The sequence below is a fragment of the Pteronotus mesoamericanus genome, unplaced genomic scaffold (genome assembly GCF_021234165.1).
Source record: "Pteronotus mesoamericanus isolate MK-2021 breed Mesoamerican mustached bat unplaced genomic scaffold, CSHL_Meso_final contig_291, whole genome shotgun sequence".
Classification (NCBI taxonomy): domain Eukaryota; kingdom Metazoa; phylum Chordata; class Mammalia; order Chiroptera; family Mormoopidae; genus Pteronotus; species Pteronotus mesoamericanus.
In genome coordinates, this window is record NW_026555124.1 from 1,645,149 (window position 1) to 1,664,335 (window position 19,187).

Consider the following 19,187-nt stretch of genomic DNA (forward strand, 5'->3'; position numbering starts at 1 on the left):
TCATATTTTAAAAGACAGTAAATAGAGGTCAAGTGAATGCATCAGGGGTAGCTAAGAAAAGCTAGGTGAAAGAAAGATAAGGGACAGCAAGAAGTGTCACTTTCCACTAGCAAAATTAGCTATTAGGCATGTGACATACTTGGTCCCAGAATACAGGTACAATTTGTATTTTAGTAACAGTGTCATGAAACATGCAATTAAAGTTTTCACCTCAAATCATTTCCTTTAACAACCGTACAAATTTGTTAGACCTGTTGCCACCCCCCACCCCCCTGGCTGCCACTTTAGATACAATGCATTGGCAATGCACAGCTGAATTGTCAAGCAGGCATTGGACACTCTTTTATATGTGATATGGAAGGACTCAACAACTTCCATTTGGATCTTACACCAAGTGCAACCCCTCACCCCCGAAAAAGGAAATGATTTTTCCCTGTCCCCAGGGAAGACAAAACGACTTTTGGCCACAGGAGCTAACAGTGCTCTGACCGACCTGGAGTCACTGTCATCTCTCCTTCCCCGTATATTCTGCCCTGTCCACACTGAACACTCATCCCTGGGACCCTGATGCTCACTTCTCACTGTTGCATCAGGGAAGTCAGCAAGAGTAAGAGGGAAACAAAAAATAGTTCTCCTTATACCTGACACTACTTTTCTGAGTTCTAAGTATTATTCTGGGCAGTATTCTTGCTTTTAGATTAACAATGGTTAGCAAGGGACTGACCTTGATTGAGAAATATTCCCTTTGGTTAATACCAAATACCAGTGCAAGTCTCATTTATTCAGATAAAACTGGCTACAGATTTCCCCAGGCCATGAAATTATGACCAGTGGCTTAGTGCTTCCATTGCCCAGCAAAAGGAATGGTAGGTGGTAGGGAGTATTAAATACTCCAGAAGGATATTCTGCCAGAGAAGAAGGAAGCATATAAGTTATAACTCTTAACATATTCTTCTATAAAAACTGGGTGATACTATTTATACCACTGTGACTAACATCATGTCACACCTACATTATTGTAGGATTCAGAAACTTCAATATTATGGGTTACACAGAATTTCCAAAAAAGAATAAATAATTCATTCTAAGTTCCAAACTACAGAGTCATAAAGAAGTTATAGAGCAACATCTTTTTGTAATATAGTTGGGAACAAAATAATCAGGGATATAAACAAAAATAAGAGTTATACTTCATATATCCAGTGGACATATATTTATAGGTTTTAAAAACAGTACTGAAACTTTGAAGTTTTAAATACATATTCATATGTTTATATCACTTTATTTATGCTTTCAGATTAGAGTGGGGTCTTACATACAAGTTATATAGCCACCTAGTAAATAAAGAAAGATTAATTTAGGCAAGGCAAAATTTTATATATGCAAGACTGTCAGATTGGGAATAAGGAAGCTTAAATTCAAGTGATAGCTCCATTATTTTCTGGTTTTGATATTGAGCAAGGCACTTTATCATTCTGGGTTCTTGATAACTTGCCTAGAGATACAAGATTGAGTCCATGGCCTTTAAGGTCAATAGGAATGTGAAGAAATAAAATACTAGAAAAAATAACTAAATAGATAAATCTAAAAGACAATATAAATGTATTTTTGTTTGTAATTTTTTAATTCTCTAATGTGATTTAGTAGAACTGCATAAAGGAATAATTATCAAGCTGTGTTATAGTTCATAAAGATATAATTTATAAAATAATAACAGTATGGAAGAGAAGAGAGGATGGAGATACATAGGAGAAAAGTGTTATATACTATCGGTATCGTTGAAATTAATCTGAGTTTGTTTAAATTAGAATGTTAGTAGCGATCCTTAAGGTAACCACTAAGAAAATAAATTTGGAAATATAGTAAGAGGCACAGTGAGGGAATTAAAATGTTATACTACAAGATATTTATTTACTGTAAAGAAAGCAGTAATGGAGGAATAAAGTAACAAAAAGACAACATATGTGAGAAAAAAGGCAAAATTGCATGCATAAATTTTATTTTATTAGTAATTACATTAAATGTAAATGGCTCTAACAATTTCATCAAAAGGCAGAGATGGAGGAGTAGATGAAAAGTATGATCTAAGAATATGCTGTCTACAAGAGACACACTAGATTTAAAGATGTAAGTATGGAAAAAGATAAACTATATAACTTATTGGCAAAGGGAGCTTAAGTAAATATACTAATATGAGACAAAGACAGATTTTATGAAGAACATTTTTACTAGGGACAAAGAAAGACTTTGCAATGATAAAAAGGTCAATCCATCAGAACCTCATAACAATTATAAGCATATATGGATCTAACAACAGAGCCTCCAAATACATGAAACAAAAACGGAGAGAATTGAAAAGAGAAATAGACAAGTCAACAATAATAATCGTTGGAGACTTTAGTATCTCTCTCCCAGTAATGGCAAAAATAAGTAGAACATCAACAAGAATATAGAAGGCTTGAACAATACTGTAAATTATATAGACCTAACAGACATCTGTAGAACATTCCATCCAACAACAGCAGAAACACGTTCTTCTCAATTACATATGGAACTCTCCCAGGGCAGATTGAATGGATAAGTTATAAAATAAACCACAATAATTTAAAAGGACTGGAATTATAAAAAAGCATATTCTCTCACAATATTGAAATTAGAAATCCATAGCAGAGCAAAATTTGAGAAATTCACGATTATGTGGAAATTCAAACATTCTCTTAAATAACCAATTGGTCAAAGAAGAAATAAAAAAGTAAATTAGAATATACAATTAGATTAATGAATAATAAAAATACTACATACAAAAATATATGGTATACAGCTAAAGCAGTCCTTAGAGGAAAACTTAGAGCAATAAAACACCAATATTAAAAACAAAGAAAAATTTCAAATTAATAACTTCACCTTAAATATAAAAATAAAATAAAATAAACCCCAAAACAAGCAGAAGGAAGGAATAAAGACTAGATTTAAAATACATGAATAGAGAACAGAAAAACAATAGAGGAAATCAATAGAGTCAGAAGTTATTTCTTGGAAAAGATAAACAAAATTGACAAAACTTTAGCTAGACTTAACCAAGAAAATAAGAAGACTCTAATTACTAAAATTAAGAATTAAAGGAGACATTACTAGTGAATCTACAGAATTAGAAAATATTATAAGGGAATTCTACACACAACTATATTCCAACATATTAGATAACCTAGATAGAATGAACAAATTTCAAAAAAGAAAAAAAATCACTAGAAGTGACTTAAAAATAGAATTATGAATAGATGTGTAAAAAGTGGAAATTGAATTAGTAATTTAAAAAAAAAAAACTTGCAGAGAAAATTTCTGGCTTGAACGGCTTCATTGGTGAATTATATTAACATTTAAAGAAGAATTAACTCCAATGCTTCACAAATACTTTAAAAAAATAGAATTCATTTGATGAATTCATTCTAGTAAGTGAATATTATCTTGATACCAGACATCATTTGAAAACTACAGACTAATATTTCCATAAATATAAATACAAAAGTTCTTAACAAAGTATTAGCAAAGAGAACCCAGCAACATATAAAAATATTATATCATAGCCAAGTGATATGTATCCATGGAATGTAAGGTTGATCCAATATAAAATTAATCAATCATAATATTAAAAAGGCTAAAAAATCACATATTTATTTCAATAGACACATAAAAAACATCTGACAGATTCCAACGATGGTAAAAAAAAAAAACAAAAACAAAACACTGAACAAAAAAGGCATAAAAAGAACTTCCCTGATGTAGTAAAGGCATATAAGAAAAACTCACAACTAAAATCACAATCAATACTGAAGGACTGAGTGCTTTACCTTAAATCTGGAACAAGATAAAATTGTCCTCTTTCACCATGTCTAGTCTATGCCGTATTGGAGGTTGTAGTAAGGGCATTTAGTCAGGAACAAAAAAGAAGCACCAGATTACAAAAGAAGAAATGAAACTCTTGTCATTCACTGATGACATACTCATATACAGAAAATCCTAAGGAACACACAACCAACCCCCCCAACACACACATGCATACAATTAGTAGAACTCACAAACAAGTTCAGCAATATTGCAAGATACAAGATTTATAAAATCAATTGCATTTCAATTAATTTGCAATGAAAAATCCAGAAGTAAAATTAATAAAATAATTCCATTTACAATAGTATCAAAAAAATAAAAATATTTAAAAAAGAATAAAATATGTAGGAATAAATTTAAGAAAAAATGCAAGATGTATGTATGCACAAAACTACAAAACATTGCTGAAAGAAATTTAAAAAAATCTAAATAAATGGAAAAACATTTTGTGTTCATGGATTGGAAGAATTAATATTGTTATGCTGACAATAGTCTCCAAATTGACAGATTCCAAACAATACCTGTCAAAATACCAGCTACTTTTTTTTTGCAGGAATTCATGAAGATGATTCCAAAATTCATATGGAAATGCAAGGTACACAGAGTAATCAAAACAATATTAAAAATAACAAAGTTAGATGGATTTCACTTCCAAATATCAAAACTTACCACAAACCCCAGTAATCAAGACAATGTGGTACTTGCATAGATAGTCACATCTGTCAATGAAGTAGAGTTGATATTTGAAATATAAACCCTGACATTATAGTCCATTTATTTTCAACAAGTGTACCAATGAGATTCAATAGAGAAAGAGCAATCTTTTTACCAAATGGTGTTGAGACAATAGTATATACATATGAAAAACAATTAGGTTGGACTCCTTTTCATACCCTACATAAATATAAACTCAAAATGGATCATAGACTAAATTTGAGAGCCAAATCTATAAAACTCTTAAAAGAAAACATGATAGTACATTTTTGTGATCTTAGTTAAGTATGGTTTCTTACATGTCACACTAAAATTAAGAGTGGTAAAATAAAAAATAAACAATTTGGACTTCATAAATATTAAAAATTTTTGTGCTTCAAATCACACCATTAAAAATGGGAGAAAATATTTGCAAATCACATATTTGATTAGGGAATTTAATACAGCAAATATAATAAGGCATTACAACTCAACAATTAAAAATGGGCAAAGGAGCTGAATTAATATTTCCCTAAATTAGATATATGAAGAATCATTAACTTATGAAAACATAATCAACGTCATTAGTCATTAGAGAAATTTAAATCAAAACCACAATGAGATTCTACTTCATGCTCATGAGAATGACTAAAGTCAAATAGTCAATAAAATGTTGGTAAAGATATGGAGAACTTGGAACTTTTATACATTGCTAGTGGGATTGTAAAATGGTATGACTGATTTGGAGAACAGTTTGAAAATTCATCAAAATATTAAGTATAGAATATGATATGATCCAGTAATTCCACACTTAGGTATATATCTAAGAGAAAAGAAAATATATATCTGCACAAAAACTTGTACATGAATTATTACAGTAACATTACTTTTTATAGTCAAAACATAAAAACAACTCAAGTTTCCATCAACTGCTAAATAAATTGAAAAAAATTTGGCATATTATGCAATGGAATATTATTCCACAATACAAAGAAATGAAGTATTTATACATAGAACTACATGGATAAACTTTGAAAACATGAAAATGAAAGAAGCTAGTCACAAAAGACCACATATTACATGATTCCATTTATATGAAATAGGAGAGACAAATCTAAAGACATATAAAGTAGATTAGCAGCCTACTTCGGGTCTGGCCTGAAGGGGAAATGGGCGGAGTGACAGATACTGGACACAGGGTTTCTTTTTGAAATAATGAAAATATTCTAACATTAAATAGTGGTGATAATTGTACAATTTGGTGAATTATAAAAGCCCCACTGAATCATATATTTTAAAAGGGTGATGTTATGATATATCAATTATTTTTCAATAAAATTATTATTTAAAAATATTTAGTGCATCCAACCCTTGTCTTTGTCATACTCAGAAATGTGTGGAGGTCTGAGTTCTCTGGGAATAATATTGTGAGAACATAGGAGGTCTTTCTAGAAGGTATCCAGCCATGTAATATGAAAAAATAGAGACATTTATTGAAGAAGATACAAGATAAAAGAAACATTGTACATAGGACAATGATGCCTCAGTCCCCTTCAAAGTAGGCACCTTGGGACCTCATACATCTCTCCCAATTGCTATCAGCTACCCCATTGTATTTTTCTGAATCTCATCAAAGGCCTGAAATCTCTTCCATTTCAAAGGTGATTTTAGTTTTTAGAAAAGCCAGAAATCACAGGGTGGCAAATCTGGGCTGTAGGAAAGCTGAGTTACCTGGGTGATTTGATCTTTCACCAAAATACCCTGCAGGAGATGTGATGCATGAGTGGCATGTTGTTGTGATGAAGCTGCCAATCACCAGTTGCCTGTAGCTAAGGCCTTCTGAATAATCTGAATAGTTTCCATGGAGGGATGTTCAAGCTTAATGCAAAATTTGATACAGATTTGTTCTACTTGCTCAGTCATTTTGAATATAACAACCACACAGTACTTGTACTCACTCAATGGTATCTACTGCCCCTACTGACTAGTACAGTGAAGTCATCATTGTTCACACATGCACATCCCAGTCCACTCTCCTTGGCTGCCAGGTTACATTGATGTCACACAAGCCATTCTCATTATGTCAATAATGGCTGGACTTTTTCTGGACAGACCTTGTATAAGCATATAGAAGGCTGCCATCAAAATAACAGAAAATTGAGGTTCACCTGGTTCTAGCTATATTCTGCCTTATTATAAAGTAAAACTTCACAACTTGTTTCTTAAATGAGGGAAATGGAAATAATTTTCATTGCTAGTCATCAAACTGGATTAGTTGGGAGAAACCAAATATAAGATCATGCATCCTTGACCTGCTGTGGAAAGTTGTATCTCTTGCAGTCAATTGGGGATAAAAATCATAAGTTTGTGATATTTACTTTGTCCAAAAGTATCCATACTACATTTCTGATAATATTGTATGTTTCAGACCATATCATAACTATTTCTATTTCCCTGTCTACTAACTAGGCTGGGGGCTTAAGGATAGAGGTCCTATGTTAGTGACCTGTGATTCCCTGTACCTAACAAAGAAGATGTTCAATATGTTCGTCAAATATTTGAATGATATAACATTTCACTAATGGGTCATGAAATACATTTGTTCCCAGACATTCAAAAATACTTCATGTTAGAAGGAATGAGGACTTCTACTTCTGGTAATGGCAGGATAACGGGTACTGGACCCACCCCCTTGACATAAAAGTTGTAAAACTGAACAAAATAATTGAAGCAAATGTTTTCAGATTTTGAACAATAGGCAGCACAGAGCTTTGATCCCTGAGAAGAGAAAAACATATGAGGTGAACCCTGTAATTACTCCAGCTTTCTGCCTGGAAGTACTTTCCAAATCAAGGTACAAGGAGGGAGATCTCAAGCAGAGTACATAGCTATGGAGACAGAGACCATAATTGGAGGCAGCAGGAAGTTTGCTGGGCAAGGTTATAGAGTGGGAGGAACTGTGCAGAGAAGGATCACCATAAATTTGCATAGAAGTCCTTTGAAATTTTTGGCTTTAATACACTACATTTGCACAGGAAGAAACTCCACAAGAGGTGGTTAGAGAATGGCTTTTGGGAACCTGCGAGTGAGACAAAAATTCCACAGGTTACTCAAGTTGGGTTTTTGATCACCCAGAGTGAAAAGATGATGCTCTATATTTCCAGGGTACATTTGAGACATTAGAAAGGCAATAGATTAGGAGTAGGGAAATTTAAAATATACTCTGACAAAGCTTTAAAAAAATATTCAAATTATCAAACTTATCTTCCAGGAAATCAAATGTCCTCCAAAATCAAACTAAACATTCTTTAAAGGAAGTGAGCAAAATTTAGGTTCTCAATAATATCTCAACATCTGTCTATTAAAAATATCAAATGTATGAAGAGTGGGACATGTGATCTATTTTCATGGAAAAATCATCAATAAAGTAAGACAGGAATTACTGGGTGGGTGAAATTAGTATTTATGGGCTTTACAATAGCTATTACTAATATTTTAAAGAATTTAAAGGAAAACATAAATATAATGATAAAAATAATGGAAAATATAAGAAAAGAACCAAATGGAAATTATCGAGGTTGAAAATGCAATATATGAGCTATAAAATTTGCTAGTTTGGCTTAAAATCAGATTCCATTCTATGAAGGTATACATTGATGAACTTGAAATTATTGTGAGAGTATCATAACCAAACCATAAAGATTATCTGTATGCACTAATAAGAAACCATAAATACATAGATGTCTAGAAGAAGTAGACAAAAATCATAAAGGATATTTAAGATCTGAGAAACTCTATTAACTAGATTCACCTGATTGACATTTATAGAACACTACATGCAGCAACAGCAAAATAAGCAATATGTTCAAGCGGACTGTTCAACGGATTAGGCCACCTGCTGGAAAATAAAAGAAGTCTCAATAAATATTAAAGAATTAAAATTATACAGGTCATGTTTACTTAACAGAACCAAAGTAAATTATTAATCAATAACCAAAAATATCTGGAAAAATCCCAACTCCTTGGAAATTAAGCAACACAATTTTGAATAGCACCTTAATAAAAATAAAAGATAAAGTAATTTTTAATGAGTGATAAAACATAACATTAAAATTTCTGATACATAGCTAACACAGTTATAAAAATAATTAACAAAAGATAATATATTATGATTAAAATACACATAAGAGATAGCACCATCATTAATCAGTTGGGAAATAAGAATTAAAACCATAGTGAAATGCTATTTCACATTCATCACATTGGAAAAACATTTTTTTAAAGGTTGAAAATACCAAGCATTAGCAAGGATAAACAGAAAATGGACATTTCACACACTATTGCTGAGAGTATGAAATGGTACAGCCACTTTGGAAAATAGTTTGTTTCTTATCAAGCTATGCATACACATACCATATGACCCAGAAATTCTACTTCTGCATACATGCGAAAGATAAATAAAAACATGTCTACAAAAAGATATATATGTGTGTGTATAGATGGACAGATAGGTTGATAGCAGCTTTATTCATAATAACTCCTAACGGGAGGTGGTGATCTCCAGTAACAGAGGAGTAGATAAATATATTGTGGTGAATCCACACAGTGGAAGACTACTAAACATACAATGGCAAAAACTATGAAGCATGCCACAACATTGATGAATCTCAGAAACATTAAACTGAGTGAAAAAAAGCCAGATGAAAGAGTGTCTATTACAAGTTTCTACTGATATGTGTAGAACAGACAAAACAATGTGTGGTGATTATTTTTTAAAAAATAGAGTAGTGGCTGTTCTTGGAGAAGTGGGTGGGCCTTGGAGAAGGGACACAAGCAACATTGTGTGTGTTAGGAATTGGGTATATGCATATTTAAAAACCTTCTTAAGCTGTAAAACTTAAGTCCTGTTCATTCCACTGTATATGAATTATGTATCAATAAAATTTTAAAAGAGCATTTTGCTAAGGAAATTTAAAAAATAAAATAGCAACACAAAGCTTATATTATCATTTCATAAAATTAAATCCTATAATTACAAAAAAGACAACACTGTAAAAAGAAGATAACCCTTAAAATTGAACAATTTGGTAATGTGAATATCTAAGTTCAGTGCCCTTTTTTTTTCCTCGTTTCTCTAGACATGAAAATTTCATCATTGATCAGCATTCGCTGCTTGGCCAGCTCTAACCATTTGACCATGTCAAACCAGACTTGCCAGATATTAACAATAAAAGTATGACACTACATTTGTATAGGACAGACACTGCTAAATATGGCATAGGACATAATTTATACTAACATATTCTTTATTTTTTTTCCTGAAATTCACATTTAACTGGATGTCCTGTATTTTACTAGATATATCTAAGTTGAACTCCTCTACATGAAAGCCTAGAAATGTTGAGAGATTTTCCCAAGACCTACCTAATAAAAAAAGATGTGTTTAGTGACCTGACTTTCTTTTCTGCAGCTTAATGTTTGGAGTTGGTAAAATGAATGGTCAACTTTTTGGAGCCAAATGATGAAATAGTAGTCCCCTCCTGAAATTATGCTAAATTATGTTTTCTACTTAGAGGTACAGCAGTGTCGTTAGTTAGAAGGGTCAATCCAATGAACCCTGGAGGCATATTCAATGAGAACTTTTCTGTATGTCATTTTCCTCATCTTTAAATGGGGGTAATGGCAGCACTGAACTCATTGCTTTATTGTGAGGATTAAATAAGGTAATACATATCAATCATGCTGCACATGGTATAGCCCTTGGCAAGTGCCCAGGAAATAGTTATGGTTGCTACTTTTCCAATTTCACTCTTCAATGTTCATATTATTATTACCTGTTTAAAAATGTACACTATTCAAAAGTATTACCCCTGCATTTAAAATACATTTAAATTAATCAGCTACAAAAGGTTATGTCTGTGCATTCAAAGTGTGGTAGAGAATTAAATTAATTAACTGCAGAAAATATTGCAACCTGTACTCTTCAGATAGTAAGCACTGTCTGTAGGACTTTTAAGTTTTCCCTGAATTTATAATGAAAAAAAACAAACCCTCTGTCATGCCTAAGAGATTTAAATGCTCTTCTTTGGTCTCTAATCTCATCCTTGTAACACTCCTCACTCTCTCACTCTTTGAAGCCACTGAATATGTCATTTATTATTTATTTATGTGTTTATTTATTTATTTATATCATGTAATCTTTGTCACCCTGCTTCCTCTGTCCAGAATGCTTTTTCTTGTATTCCTAGTGTATAGGCCCTTTCTAATTTTTTATGTTTCACCATTAATGTCACTTCCTTAGAGGGGCCTCTTGGACAACTCTGTAAGTCCCCTTCTGTTGTTCTACCTCTCAACCCCTTGTTCATGTCCTTCAGAGAACATATTACTACTTGAAGTCTTTCTGTTTATAAATCTTTTTGCCTATTAATTACCATCTCACCCACTAGAAGGTGGTCTCCATAGACGCTGGCATAGTGGGCGTGGTGTCTTCTTGGTCCTTGACACTGGGCATAGAACTTCATAGTGTCCGAAGAAGACAGGACTGCTTCCTGCTCTGCTCCTCTGCACCGCCCCACCCCCACCCTTCGTCCTGCTCTCTGTACTTCCTCAGCGAGGCTCTCCTGACCTTCACCCCCCAGGTCAGATTCCTCTGCTATAGGCTCTCCTAGTAAGTTGCTTGCACATATTACAGTTTGTAATCAATCATGTGTGTAATTAGTTGAGTAACATCATCTCTCCCATTAAGCTGCATTCCTCCTATGGCTCTGCTCAGAGTCCATTCGTTCATCTCTCCAACCTTGGTATCTTCCATGTTGCCTAGAACACTGAATTAGAAACATGAGAGATTAATGGTATGGCCACTTTTGACCTGCCAAAAGGGCAGCTGCACATGGCTCAGTCCGAGTCCTCAATATGTGACTTTTCCTTTTGGAATTATACTAAACTCTGCTTTTCATTTGGAATTATGGCAAAACCCTTATCCCAGTAGCTATGGATCACCTTGTGCTATAGAGAACTGACCGAGCCAGGCACAAACCAAAAAACTCACCAACATCCAAACAACAGCTCCTTTCTAGGCTTTTCACAGCCAGTATCTGCATCTATCCTACTCAATCTGCTTCAAAAGCAGAAGCTAAGCCCTGGCTGGTGTGGCTCAGTGAATTGAGTGCTGGCCTGTGAGCCAAAGCGTTGCCAGTTCAATTCCCAGCCAGGGTACATGCTTGGGTTGCAGGCCAAGTCCCTAGTTGGGGGTGCATGAGAGGCAACTGCACATTGATGTTTCTCTCCCTTTCTTTCTCTCTCCCTTCCTCTCTCTCTAAAAAATATATGTGTGTGTGTATATATATATATTTTTTTTTTAAATAAGCAGAAGATAAAAAGTCTGTGGACTATTCTGGGGTGGGAGGTGTCTTGTTATACCTGGCTGTAGAGGTCATTGCTGGGGCAAGCTGTACTTTTCTGTGAGCTTTGTTATTTTGTCCACATTGCTTTGTTACTATTACAGAGGTCAGTTGTATGAGAAAGCCAGGGAGCCTGGAGATTGTTAAGCACCAAATTCTGTTTAATATATATTTCAGATGGGCATATTTCTTGCATCTAAAAAAAGTCAAATGCCATAACAATCATTTTAATATTCCACATTTTCTTTTTGTGGACTGTGTTTGTTCTCTCACTGCTTTTACACATATTTCCTACCTCTACATAACATTTTTCAACCACCACTTGCTCCTCACCCCACTTTCTCCCTCTTTCCACTCTTTTTCTTTTCTCTACTGGAAGACAGTCTTTGGTCCATAGAAAGTTTCCTAAACTTTAATCTAACAGCACTGTTCTCACAAACAGAGAATTTTCCTTCCTTACCCTCAGCTCCACCATGGGATCAACCTGTTGCTCTCTTGACCTCTTCTGGAAGTAGAATTAATGGTGTACACACACACACACACACACACACACACACACACACACGCACTCCTCTTCTGGAGGTAGAATTAATGGTACACACACACACACACACACACACACACACACTCCTCTATGATGTTCTATCTTGGTGGTAGGATCGGTGGTATATTTCCATTCTTCTTCTCTGTGATGTCAGATTCAGTGTCGGTGCAATTTGAACCCTGGGATATATCCCCATCTACAGCTTTTTGTCAGGATCTGTTTGGAATGAAGAGGCCAGGAAAAGAGGCTTTAAATGAGCAATATGAATGAAGGAGGAAAGAAGCCAGTACATAAACAAGAGAGATTTTGCTGTGGTTAAATGGGGGACTGTGATCAGATGGAAGCTGATTAATAATTTTCAATGTTTATCAACGATGATTAGTGATGGGGTAATAGTCATGGATAAGTGTCTTTAGCCTAGAATCCTGGCAGCCCTCTTCCAGACAACAAATATTCAGTATGATTACCAGATTAATAAAATATATTCTGTGAAAACCACTGCAGGACTTGTGTAGTGATTTCATACTGTCAGAAAACCAAACAAACAATAATTTTACTTATAAGAGAGATCCTCATTTGCCCTGTCTTGAGTTATAATTGCTTTACTCATTTGAATATCCTCAGAATTTTATAATTTAGGGGTAGAGCTTGGAAAGGGGCATTTGTCAAAACTAGCCTGTGAAACTAGTGAATCTGAGCTGAAATCTCATGTTATTAGAGGATGATATGAGAGCTTTGGGAGCCAGGGAAGCATAAGGAATAACTTATTTAGTAAACACTTTATTCTTTTTGGCCTCCTAACATCTGAAACCGTTTCCCTTGTTTGGGGATACCCACTTTATTTAACAAAGCCTGCCTCCTTATATGCAAGCTCAAAATTCCAGATACTTGCTTTCTTAAGTATCCTTGTAGCTAAGTAGAAGGCTTCCACCTTAGATATATGACCTGGTCATTGCAGCTCAGACATCCTGGCTCCAGACCTTGATTTTGAAGCTAGTAATGCATTTGTGGAAAAACTGGGATGTTGCAGATGCCATTCTCAAGTGGTTGGCAGCAGTCAGTGGCTACATGTGGTTTCCAGAAGTAGCAGTCAGCCTTAGCAGGAGATGTCCATGTCCATTGTCAGTGACGATGACATTGTGAAGTGGGGTCAGTGCAGCCCAGTGGCGGCAGCCATGATATCTCCACAGGGCCACTCCCTCTGTGTGATTCGGAGAATAGTTCCTACCTGCACAAACTCCAAGACTGGTTTCCCCAGATCATTTAGAGATTAGGTGAGCTATGACATAACCTTTAATAAATTAACTAGAGATGACTTCTGTTGCTTTTAACTAACACCTTGAGCTGATAAAGAGCCAAAGATAGAGCCAGGAGTGATTTGGCTATTTATTAACATTTTATTGCTGCTTAATGAATTAACACAAATTTCAGTGGCTGAAAAGGAGAAACATTTATCATCTCATATTCTCTATGGGTCAGGAATCAGGGCAGAGAACAGCTAGGTCCTCTTCTCATCATCTCAAAGAGCTGTAATCAAGACGTTGGCTGAGTTGCATTCTCATCAGAAGCTCAACAGAGGGGATTTGCTCCCATGCTCTCTCAAGTTGTTGGCAGAATTCATTTCCTCACAGGTGTGAAATCCATGGTGGCTTGTGTCATCAAGTGCAGCAGGAGAGAGAGTATCTAACCTTTAGACATTGTTTTAAGCAGTACACCTGATATGGTCAGGCCCACCCAGGATAATCTTTTTGTTGATTTACTTAAAGTCAACTTATTAGGTGCTTTAATTAAATTAGTAAAATCTTTCCATCTGCCATGTAAGGTAATTCAGCTGTGAGAGTATGCCATCCTATCACTTTTGCCATATTTCATTGATAAGAAGTAAGTGGCATGTCAGTTCAAGGAGGGGATTATTAAAGGGTGTGGGTCATGAAGGGTCATTTTACAATTCTGTGTTCCACAATTATGTTCATACACATGCATTTTTGGACTTACCACTTCAAGTTGAGCTGCATTGATGATTCCTAATAAAATCCTCCTTGAGAAATTGAAGCAGTCCGCTAAATCCTACCTTGAAGCAGGATTTCCTTTTGAGTCAATAGACTGTCCTATGAATTAGATAATACATTTCATCCCAAGTTTTTAACAGGAACATACAATTTTGTTTCATAGCTATAGATGGTACCTGGGTTATGTTTGAATTATTAGAGAATAATTAACCTAAAGGTTATAATTTCAGAGAATCTGTGAGTTATTAGTACATGGTAAGTTTAGCCTGTCATTGACTGGTTGTTCCAAATACAGGGCTCTCCTCTACCCAAATAAGTCCTCCCCAACGCTGAAGCCCTCTTCCTGTCGGGTTCTGTTCCATGCAGTGACTGTCCATATACTGGGACCTCCTCACAGGATTGCCATTCTGATTGGATAGGGCTGAGGTAGTGCTGCTCAGGGAGGCACCCCACAGTCTTCTTGGAAGATAACTCCACTTCCCTCACCCCCTACACCATCTTGACCTCTTAAGCATGTGACTTCAGCACCGGATCTGAAATGCACAGCCTCAAGCCCTTGCTCTCTTTTGACATGACAGCCTTCACTTCTCCATGAGATGTAGGGTGGTGAGAGTTTGCCAAAGGCTTGCTTTTTTTTTTTTTTTAAATTTCTTTCTGGTGAATTCGTATTGCCTAAGAGTCCACACAGTTAGAGAAAGTTTTTGTGTCCTTAGTTTTGACTTCAGAAATAAAAGAGTATTTTTTTCAACCAGGCTAAAAAATAGTAGGAGAAAGGAGTCAAAGTTGTTTACAGGAGTGTGGTAGCAAGTAGAAACCCTGACAGACTATCATAATCTTCCCATGCTTGCCTCCAACAACTCCCTCCTACTCCACTCTCTCAAACCTTATCTTTTTACTCCATGGAATTATGGCTTTGTTCTTCTCTCTCTGTTTTTTAAAGTTCTTAGTATATTAGTTCTCTCATGCACACTTACCACAGATAAAGTCACGGAAGACTCTTTATCCCTTCTCTTGTCCCGTCTATAGCTCACTTTTTACCAGCACCAACGCTGGCTTCTGCAGTCCCCCTGACATTTTTATCCCGTTCTTGTGTTCCTTTCCCTCTTTTCTTGAGGTCTTCTTCTTCTCATAGAGGCCATGTGTTGCAAGTCTATGTTTGGGTTCATTTTTCTTTGAGTAATCTAAGGAATCATAATCCATGCAAAGCCGATTGTTCTGCCACCACCAAAACAGGTTTTGAATCCAATTACAAAGATGTCATCTGGTATGGTCTTGTACATTTTAGCTAGTTTTCCACAAATTTTTGTCTCAGGTACTGTTGCATTCCCGGGGTGAAGGATGGCAATGACCATTTATTTTTGCTGAAGTAATCTGTTGGTCATGAACTTCCTGGTCCACATAGTTACTATGTTGTTCATGATGGTAGCCAGTCCTCAAGTAGCCAGGGAGGGAGAAAAAAGCTGTTATTCTCTTCTTATGCAGCATGGTCTTTTGGGAATTTTTCATGTGTTCTGTTAGTGACAATCACATTTTTACCAATGATTCCCTTCCCCACAGAAACATACTGCTAGTTAAATATTCTATATTAAATATTTTCTCACTTTTCTTTATAGCTTTGCCATACTTGTTTATATCCCTAAATACTATTTTGTTTATTTTTGAACTTTTTACATATGGAATCGTATTATATGTATTATTTTGTGACTTGTTTCTTTCATCTAATGTTAATTTTTAAAGATTTATATATGCTGATGCTTATAGCTATATTTCATTTTTACCATTATTTAGTATTTCTTATATAAATATCCAAAAATAATCTTATTCACTTTATGGTCTATATATATTTATTTATCTAGTGTTTTTGACTATCACGAACAAAATTATTGCACACATTCTGAAACATACCTTTTGGTGCCCAAGGGTTTCTTGATTTAAGAGTGGAATTGGTAGACCGAAGGACTAAACATGCTCAGCTTTACCAGATAATGCCAAGATATTCCAAATATATCTAGTTCATTTAATCTCATTTTAGTAGATTAGTTTATTTTGTTCTATACCCTCATCAACATTGAGCATTGTCCAATGTTATGACTTGCTCATTTGCAGTTTAATATATTTTGAATGAACTTATTAACTATTGTATAAAAATACGGGTGCTGAAGACATTGATAGTAACACAAAACTAAGATTCATAGGGATGTTAAGGATCCTTATTCCTTATCTGACAATTTGTGAAATACCGTATTAGGCCAATCATCCAGGCAATTTAATTAATGTAATATTTTTGTCTGAGATATATTATTAATGGGATTAGAATACAGTTTAAGCTCTATTTTAATATATCTAGTTAATTGTATAAGTTCTTCAAAATACTTTTTATGGAGAAAATAGATTTTGATGATTTAATTTCCAACAAAATGTTTTTGGTTGAATTTAAAGACACGTGCATGTTGATAAGGTTATAATAGATAGTCAACATTTTTGTTTATTTGTTTTCTATTCCTTCCTCAGGACAATTTTGAAGCAGCTTAATGCAAATTCAAACAGTACTTAGAGAATAATTATCAGAAAAATATCAATAGGATAAATAGACAGTTGTAAAACTAATTTTTGGCTTGGAGCCTAATTCAGATAGGAAAGTGTCAAAATGACTTAAAAGTTCCAAGAAGTGAAAAGTGATTCAGTGGAATACCACCTGTGGTCTGATTTTTTTTTCTTCCAGAAGGAGACTTAAAATGTAAATCAAAATAAATTGCATTACTATTTTCTAAAAAATTCATGAAAAATAATCTTTATTTCATGGCTCCCTCCTTCAATTCTGAATGATGTCTAAAAAGAAATATTATTCTGGTTTTTACCTTAAGATTTTCTATTCTTATTCATCTTTTGCACTGGGATCTTAACATATTGATTTTTCTATTTCTTAGGTAATTACTATTAATGGTAATATCTCCTCATTTAAATGGTATGACTAAATAAAGTCATAATATCAATCTTTGTTTTTCTTTTTATTCATTTGTATTTTGCAGCCATGTAAATGTCTACCTTACACCTGACAGGTCCGAGAGGGTGGTGATGGTGATTAACTGTTCCGATAATATTAGCATGCATTTAATATGGCACTTTACCATTTTCAAACTACTCCTATATACAAGTGAGGAAACTGAGCTCAAGAGAGTTTAAGTGACTTGCCAGCTGCAAAGAGTTGACTTCTATTTGATAAAAAGTTACAGATCAGAGTAATGTTAGTAAACACCAAGGCCAGGGCAACAATCTTATTCTCCTGAATCCTTCACTGGAATATTTTGTTCCTGACATTCTAGTCCGTCCTTGTGAAGCTGAGGAACAGCATATAGGCTAATTCTATTTGATAAAATTATTATCCTCTGGCTAAAGATTTCACAATGAACTGGACACTTTGGGGAAAAAAAAAAGAGATTGCTGATATCATATGCTATATATACTTTTAGAGAAAAGTATATTTTTTAATGTTATCAATTCTCTATTTCATTTTGCATGGGCAGAAATGATCTGCATCTACCAAAGACACAGAAATGGAACTGTTAATTCAAATATAAACAGTTCCATTGGAGAAAAAAATGACAGTGTCCAGCCTTTACTAGGTGCAGATGCTGCTGGCTAATGTCAGTTGTAAGAATAAAACCTCGAGATTGTAATACACTGGAACATAGGCTAAAGTATAAGGGACTGGACACAAAGAAATGACTGTCTTTGGAACTGGGTATCCAAATTTATTGTTGTGATATCATGTAATGGTGGCCATACTCTGAGACTTCTGCAGAAGTGAGTGTTTCTTTAATAAACTATCAATTTGAGCAGGGCAGCATGTATATCATATACTTGTACCTGACCTAATATTCTTGTGATGGGCTAAGGCGAACATGGGAGAGGCAGCATAGCTGGAGGAGAGAAGGCAAAGCAAATAAAATGGGGGTTGAAGAGGGTGTCAAAGGGGAAGGTTACTCATCTACCACTACTGTCTTCCTCTACTTTCCTTTCTCCTACCTCTTTCTTCTCTTCCATTCTTCTTTGCTAGGGCACAGGGTTTGCAGTTTGATTCACAGTCTTTGCCAGCCTTTGTCACACTAGATACGCTCCATTCATCGCTGTTCCTGTTGGCCTTTGAAAACAAGAACCATGGCTCTGCTCTGTGTGTTGTCAAGAATGAATGGCTCAAAGTAGGAATGTTTCCCAGACGAGAGGTGAAGGGGTCAGCCTGGACCTCTGGACATTTGTGGTGCTTAACTTGCAGGCTTATCACATGAAAGGGAGCGCGACTGCCAGCGCTTCTGACGGCAGTTTGTGTGTACGCCGCAAAGTACAGGCTCAGATCATGAGATTGCCTGTCAGGTCATCTGCTGTAAAATCCATTATGAAAAACACCCGGAAACCAGCGCCTGACTTGAAATCCTTAGTTTACTAAATTGCAGAAATTATCTTTGGAAGGTTTTGTCACTTTTATATATATTTTTTTATAAAAAAGTAATGTTTGCAGTAATGCCTCATGCAAAGTGCTAGTTGAATGAATCTGTCACTGAAACTTCAATTCCAGATTACCACACGGCAAGATCTGCTATTATAAATGAAAACATATCTTTAGAAAGTTCACAACAGTTTGAAGTAGATGAGCTATTG

General features: G+C 34.8%; 1 pseudogene; it reads right to left on the reverse strand.

Annotated features, from left to right (window-relative positions):
- Nucleotides 1–15,558: 15,558 nt before the first annotated feature.
- Nucleotides 15,559–15,949, reverse strand: LOC129072000 (40S ribosomal protein S24-like; annotated as a pseudogene).
- Between the last annotated feature and the right edge of the window lie 3,238 nt (nt 15,950–19,187).